Genomic DNA, 8,386 nt, shown 5'->3' with positions numbered 1-8,386 from the left:
ATTGAAAAAAGTTGAAAAAAATTTTTTTTGGGACTTAATCATTTTTCCAGCGTTTATCAGACTATCAGATAGGGGAAATGTCAGTGAGCATTCCGATTTCAGTTCCAGAGCGATTCGCCCAATGAGTCCATGATATTTAGTCGTTTTCAGCCAATTTTCTGGATTTTTGAAAATTTCACTTTTTTGTGAAAATATCCACTAAATAAGTGAATAATATGTGTGAGGGTACGCCAGGAGAGTTCCAAATGTGTGTGGGTAGAATATATATCCCACGGGTAAAATTGAAAAAAGTTGAAAAATTTTTTTTTTCGGACTTAGTCATTTTTCCGGCGTTTATCAGACTTTCAGATAGGGGAAATGTCAGTGAGCGTTCCGATTTCAGTTCCAGAGCTATTCGCCCAACGAGTCCTTGATATTTAGTCGTTTTCAGCCAATTTTCTGGATTTTTGAAAATTTCACTTTTTTGTGAAAATATCCACTAAATGAGGGAATAATATGTGTGAGGGTACCCCAGGAGAGTTCAAAATGTGTGTGTTTAGAATATATATCCCACGGGGTAAAATTGAAAAAAGTTTTAAAAATTTTTTTTTTGGACTTTGTAATTTTTCCGGCGTTTATCAGACTTTCAGATAGGAGAAATGTCAGTGAGCATTCCGATTTCAGTTCCAGAGCGATTCGCCCAATGAGTTCTTGATATTTAGTCATTTTCAGCCAATTTTCTGGATTTTTGAAAATTTCACTTTTTTGTGAAAATATCCACTAAATGAGGGAATAATATGTGTGAGGGTACCCCAGGAGAGTTCCAAATGTGTGTGGGTAGAATATATATCCCACGGGGTAAAATTGAAAAAGGTTGAAAAAAATTTTTTTTTGGACTTAGTCATTTTTCTGGCGTTTATCAGACTTTCAGATAGGGGAAATGTCAGTGAGCATTCAGATTTCAGTTCCAGAGCGATTCGCCCAATGAGTCCTTGATATGTACTCGTTTTCAGCCAATTTTCTGGATTTTTGAAAATTTCACTTTTTTGTGAAAATATCCACTAAATGAGGGAATAATATGTGTGAGGGTAACCCAGGAGAGTTACCAATGTGTGTGGGTAGAGTATATATCCCACGGGGTAAAATTGAAAAAAGTTGAAAATTTTTTTTTCTTGGACTAAGTCATTTTTCCGGCTTTTATCAGACTTTCAGATAGGGGATATGTCAGTGAGCGTTCCGATTTCAGTTCCAGAGCGATTCGCCCAATGAGTCCTTGATATTTAGTCGTTTTCAGCCAATTTTCTGGATTTTTGAAAATTTCACTTTTTTGTGAAAATATCCACTAAATGAGGGAATAATATGTGTGAGGGTACCCCAGGAGAGTTCCAAATGTGTGTGGGTAGAATATGCATCCCACGGGGGTAAAATTGAAAAAAGTTGAAAAAAATTTTTTTTGGGACTTAGTCATTTTTCCGGCGTTTATCAGACTTTCAGATAGGGGAAATGTCAGTGAGCGTTCAGATTTCAGTTTCAGAGCGATTCGCCCAATGAGTCCTTGATATTTAGTCGTTTTCAGCCAATTTTCTGGATTTTTGAAAATTTCACTTTTTTGTGAAAATATCCACTAAATGAGGGAATAATATGTGTGAGGGTACCCCAGGAGAGTTCCAAATGTGTGTGGGTAGAATATACATCCCACGGGGGTAAAATTGAAAAAAGTTGAAAAATTTTTTTTTTGGGACTTGGTCATTTTTACTGCGTTTACCAGACTTTCAGATAGGGGAAATGTCAGTGAGTGTTCTGATTTCAGTTCCAGAGCGATTCGCCCAATGAGTCCTTGATATTTAGTCGTTTTCAGCCAATTTTCTGGATTTTTGAAAATTTCACTTTTTTGTGAAAATATCCACTAAATGAGGGAATAATATGTGTGAGGGTACCCCAGGAGAGTTCCAAATGTGTGTGTTTAGAATATATATCCCACGGGGTAAAATTGAAAAAAGTTTTAAAAATTTTTTTTTTGGACTTTGTAATTTTTCCGGCGTTTATCAGACTTTCAGATAGGAGAAATGTCAGTGAGCATTCCGATTTCAGTTCCAGAGCGATTCGCCCAATGAGTTCTTGATATTTAGTCATTTTCAGCCAATTTTCTGGATTTTTGAAAATTTCACTTTTTTGTGAAAATATCCACTAAATGAGGGAATAATATGTGTGAGGGTACCCCAGGAGAGTTCCAAATGTGTGTGTTTAGAATATATATCCCACGGGGTAAAATTGAAAAAAGTTTAAAAAATTTTTTTCTTGGACTTAGTTATTTTTCCATCATTTATCAGACTTTCAGATAGGGGAAATGTCAGTGAGTGTTCTGATTTCAGTTCCAGAGCGATTCGCCCAATGAGTCCTTGATATTTAGTCGTTTTCAGCCAATTTTCTGGATTTTTGAAAATTTCACTTTTTTGCAAAAATATCCACTAAATGAGGGAATAATATGTGTGAGGGTACCCCAGGAGAGTTCCAAATGTGTGTGGGTAGAATATATATTCCACGGGGGTAAAATTGAAAAAAGTTGAAAAAAATTTTTTTTGGGACTTAATCATTTTTCCAGCGTTTATCAGACTATCAGATAGGGGAAATGTCAGTGAGCATTCCGATTTCAGTTCCAGAGCGATTCGCCCAATGAGTCCATGATATTTAGTCGTTTTCAGCCAATTTTCTGGATTTTTGAAAATTTCACTTTTTTGTGAAAATATCCACTAAATAAGTGAATAATATGTGTGAGGGTACGCCAGGAGAGTTCCAAATGTGTGTGGGTAGAATATATATCCCACGGGTAAAATTGAAAAAAGTTGAAAAATTTTTTTTTTCGGACTTAGTCATTTTTCCGGCGTTTATCAGACTTTCAGATAGGGGAAATGTCAGTGAGCGTTCCGATTTCAGTTCCAGAGCTATTCGCCCAACGAGTCCTTGATATTTAGTCGTTTTCAGCCAATTTTCTGGATTTTTGAAAATTTCACTTTTTTGTGAAAATATCCACTAAATGAGGGAATAATATGTGTGAGGGTACCCCAGGAGAGTTCAAAATGTGTGTGTTTAGAATATATATCCCACGGGGTAAAATTGAAAAAAGTTTTAAAAATTTTTTTTTTGGACTTTGTAATTTTTCCGGCGTTTATCAGACTTTCAGATAGGAGAAATGTCAGTGAGCATTCCGATTTCAGTTCCAGAGCGATTCGCCCAATGAGTTCTTGATATTTAGTCATTTTCAGCCAATTTTCTGGATTTTTGAAAATTTCACTTTTTTGTGAAAATATCCACTAAATGAGGGAATAATATGTGTGAGGGTACCCCAGGAGAGTTCCAAATGTGTGTGGGTAGAATATATATCCCACGGGGTAAAATTGAAAAAGGTTGAAAAAAATTTTTTTTTGGACTTAGTCATTTTTCTGGCGTTTATCAGACTTTCAGATAGGGGAAATGTCAGTGAGCATTCAGATTTCAGTTCCAGAGCGATTCGCCCAATGAGTCCTTGATATGTACTCGTTTTCAGCCAATTTTCTGGATTTTTGAAAATTTCACTTTTTTGTGAAAATATCCACTAAATGAGGGAATAATATGTGTGAGGGTAACCCAGGAGAGTTACCAATGTGTGTGGGTAGAGTATATATCCCACGGGGTAAAATTGAAAAAAGTTGAAAATTTTTTTTTCTTGGACTAAGTCATTTTTCCGGCTTTTATCAGACTTTCAGATAGGGGATATGTCAGTGAGCGTTCCGATTTCAGTTCCAGTGCGATTCGCCCAATGAGTCCTTGATATTTAGTCGTTTTCAGCCAATTTTCTGGATTTTTGAAAATTTCACTTTTTTGTGAAAATATCCACTAAATGAGGGAATAATATGTGTGAGGGTACCCCAGGAGAGTTCCAAATGTGTGTGGGTAGAATATGCATCCCACGGGGGTAAAATTGAAAAAAGTTGAAAAAAAATTTTTTTGGGACTTAGTCATTTTTCCGGCGTTTATCAGACTTTCAGATAGGGGAAATGTCAGTGAGCGTTCAGATTTCAGTTTCAGAGCGATTCGCCCAATGAGTCCTTGATATTTAGTCGTTTTCAGCCAATTTTCTGGATTTTTGAAAATTTCACTTTTTTGTGAAAATATCCACTAAATGAGGGAATAATATGTGTGAGGGTACCCCAGGAGAGTTCCAAATGTGTGTGGGTAGAATATACATCCCACGGGGGTAAAATTGAAAAAAGTTGAAAAATTTTTTTTTTGGGACTTGGTCATTTTTACTGCGTTTACCAGACTTTCAGATAGGGGAAATGTCAGTGAGCATTCCGATTTCAGTTCCAGAGCGATTCGCCCAATGAGTCCTTGATATTTAGTCATTTTCAGCCAATTTTCTGGATTTTTGAAAATTTCACTTTTTTGTGAAAATATCCACTAAATGAGGGAATAATATGTGTGAGGGTACCCCAGGAGAGTTCCAAATGTGTGTGGGTAGAATATATATCCCACGGGGTAAAATTGAAAAAGGTTGAAAAAAATTTTTTTTTGGACTTAGTCATTTTTCTGGCGTTTATCAGACTTTCAGATAGGGGAAATGTCAGTGAGCATTCCGATTTCAGTTCTAGAGCGATTCGCCCAATGAGTCCTTGATATTTAGTCGTTTTCAGCCAATTTTCTGGATTTTTGAAAATTTCACTTTTTTGTGAAAATATCCACTAAATGAGGGAATAATATGTGTGAGGGTACGCCAGGAGAGTTCCAAATGTGTGTCGGTAGAATATATATCCCACGGGTAAAATTGAAAAAAGTTTAAAAAAATTTTTTTTTGGACTTAGTCATTTTTCCGGCGTTTATCAGACTTTCAGATAGGGGAAATGTCAGTGAGCGTTCCGATTTCAGTTCCAGAGCTATTCGCCCAACGAGTCCTTGATATTTAGTCGTTTTCAGCCAATTTTCTGGATTTTTGAAAATTTCACTTTTTTGTGAAAATATCCACTAAATGAGGTAATAATATGTGTGAGGGTACCCCAGGAGAGTTCCAAATGTGTGTGTTTAGAATATATATCCCACGGGGTAAAATTGAAAAAAGTTTTAAAAATTTTTTTTTTGGACTTTGTAATTTTTCCGGCGTTTATCAGACTATCAGATAGGGGAAATGTCAGTGAGCATTCCGATTTCAGTTCCAGAGCGATTCGCCCAATGAGTCCATGATATTTAGTCGTTTTCAGCCAATTTTCTGGATTTTTGAAAATTTCACTTTTTTGTGAAAATATCCACTAAATAAGTGAATAATATGTGTGAGGGTACGCCAGGAGAGTTCCAAATGTGTGTGGGTAGAATATATATCCCACGGGTAAAATTGAAAAAAGTTGAAAAAATTTTTTTTTCGGACTTAGTCATTTTTCCGGCGTTTATCAGACTTTCAGATAGGGGAAATGTCAGTGAGCGTTCCGATTTCAGTTCCAGAGCTATTCGCCCAACGAGTCCTTGATATTTAGTCGTTTTCAGCCAATTTTCTGGATTTTTGAAAATTTCACTTTTTTGTGAAAATATCCACTAAATGAGGGAATAATATGTGTGAGGGTACCCCAGGAGAGTTCAAAATGTGTGTGTTTAGAATATATATCCCACGGGGTAAAATTGAAAAAAGTTTTAAAAATTTTTTTTTTGGACTTTGTAATTTTTCCGGCGTTTATCAGACTTTCAGATAGGAGAAATGTCAGTGAGCATTCCGATTTCAGTTCCAGAGCGATTCGCCCAATGAGTTCTTGATATTTAGTCATTTTCAGCCAATTTTCTGGATTTTTGAAAATTTCACTTTTTTGTGAAAATATCCACTAAATGAGGGAATAATATGTGTGAGGGTACCCCAGGAGAGTTCCAAATGTGTGTGGGTAGAATATATATCCCACGGGGTAAAATTGAAAAAGGTTGAAAAAAATTTTTTTTTGGACTTAGTCATTTTTCTGGCGTTTATCAGACTTTCAGATAGGGGAAATGTCAGTGAGCATTCAGATTTCAGTTCCAGAGCGATTCGCCCAATGAGTCCTTGATATGTACTCGTTTTCAGCCAATTTTCTGGATTTTTGAAAATTTCACTTTTTTGTGAAAATATCCACTAAATGAGGGAATAATATGTGTGAGGGTAACCCAGGAGAGTTCCCAATGTGTGTGGGTAGAGTATATATCCCACGGGGTAAAATTGAAAAAAGTTGAAAATTTTTTTTTCTTGGACTAAGTCATTTTTCCGGCTTTTATCAGACTTTCAGATAGGGGATATGTCAGTGAGCGTTCCGATTTCAGTTCCAGAGCGATTCGCCCAATGAGTCCTTGATATTTAGTCGTTTTCAGCCAATTTTCTGGATTTTTGAAAATTTCACTTTTTTGTGAAAATATCCACTAAATGAGGGAATAATATGTGTGAGGGTACCCCAGGAGAGTTCCAAATGTGTGTGGGTAGAATATACATCCCACGGGGGTAAAATTGAAAAAAGTTGAAAAAAAATTTTTTTGGGACTTAGTCATTTTTCCGGCGTTTATCAGACTTTCAGATAGGGGAAATGTCAGTGAGCGTTCAGATTTCAGTTTCAGAGCGATTCGCCCAATGAGTCCTTGATATTTAGTCGTTTTCAGCCAATTTTCTGGATTTTTGAAAATTTCACTTTTTTGTGAAAATATCCACTAAATGAGGGAATAATATGTGTGAGGGTACCCCAGGAGAGTTCCAAATGTGTGTGGGTAGAATATACATCCCACGGGGGTAAAATTGAAAAAAGTTGAAAAATTTTTTTTTTGGGACTTGGTCATTTTTACTACGTTTACCAGACTTTCAGATAGGGGAAATGTCAGTGAGCATTCCGATTTCAGTTCCAGAGCGATTCGCCCAATGAGTCCTTGATATTTAGTCATTTTCAGCCAATTTTCTGGATTTTTGAAAATTTCACTTTTTTGTGAAAATATCCACTAAATGAGGGAATAATATGTGTGAGGGTACCCCAGGAGAGTTCCAAATGTGTGTGGGTAGAATATATATCCCACGGGGTAAAATTGAAAAAGGTTGAAAAAAATTTTTTTTTGGACTTAGTCATTTTTCTGGCGTTTATCAGACTTTCAGATAGGGGAAATGTCAGTGAGCATTCAGATTTCAGTTCCAGAGCGATTCGCCCAATGAGTCCTTGATATGTACTCGTTTTCAGCCAATTTTCTGGATTTTTGAAAATTTCACTTTTTTGTGAAAATATCCACTAAATGAGGGAATAATATGTGTGAGGGTAACCCAGGAGAGTTCCCAATGTGTGTGGGTAGAGTATATATCCCACGGGGTAAAATTGAAAAAAGTTGAAAATTTTTTTTTCTTGGACTAAGTCATTTTTCCGGCTTTTATCAGACTTTCAGATAGGGGATATGTCAGTGAGCGTTCCGATTTCAGTTCCAGAGCGATTCGCCCAATGAGTCCTTGATATTTAGTCGTTTTCAGCCAATTTTCTGGATTTTTGAAAATTTCACTTTTTTGTGAAAATATCCACTAAATGAGGGAATAATATGTGTGAGGGTACCCCAGGAGAGTTCCAAATGTGTGTGGGTAGAATATACATCCCACGGGGGTAAAATTGAAAAAAGTTGAAAAAAAATTTTTTTGGGACTTAGTCATTTTTCCGGCGTTTATCAGACTTTCAGATAGGGGAAATGTCAGTGAGCGTTCAGATTTCAGTTTCAGAGCGATTCGCCCAATGAGTCCTTGATATTTAGTCGTTTTCAGCCAATTTTCTGGATTTTTGAAAATTTCACTTTTTTGTGAAAATATCCACTAAATGAGGGAATAATATGTGTGAGGGTACCCCAGGAGAGTTCCAAATGTGTGTGGGTAGAATATACATCCCACGGGGGTAAAATTGAAAAAAGTTGAAAAATTTTTTTTTTGGGACTTGGTCATTTTTACTACGTTTACCAGACTTTCAGATAGGGGAAATGTCAGTGAGCATTCCGATTTCAGTTCCAGAGCGATTCGCCCAATGAGTCCTTGATATTTAGTCATTTTCAGCCAATTTTCTGGATTTTTGAAAATTTCACTTTTTTGTGAAAATATCCACTAAATGAGGGAATAATATGTGTGAGGGTACCCCAGGAGAGTTCCAAATGTGTGTGGGTAGAATATATATCCCACGGGGTAAAATTGAAAAAGGTTGAAAAAAATTTTTTTTTGGACTTAGTCATTTTTCTGGCGTTTATCAGACTTTCAGATAGGGGAAATGTCAGTGAGCATTCCGATTTCAGTTCTAGAGCGATTCGCCCAATGAGTCCTTGATATTTAGTCGTTTTCAGCCAATTTTCTGGATTTTTGAAAATTTCACTTTTTTGTGAAAATATCCACTAAATGAGGGAATAATATGTGTGAGGGTACGCC

The sequence above is a fragment of the Phyllobates terribilis genome, unplaced genomic scaffold (assembly GCF_046119375.1).
Source record: "Phyllobates terribilis strain yellow unplaced genomic scaffold, ASM4611937v1 Scaffold_31__1_contigs__length_13893835, whole genome shotgun sequence".
NCBI classification, from domain to species: domain Eukaryota; kingdom Metazoa; phylum Chordata; class Amphibia; order Anura; family Dendrobatidae; genus Phyllobates; species Phyllobates terribilis.
Note: the sequence above shows the minus strand (reverse complement) of the source record.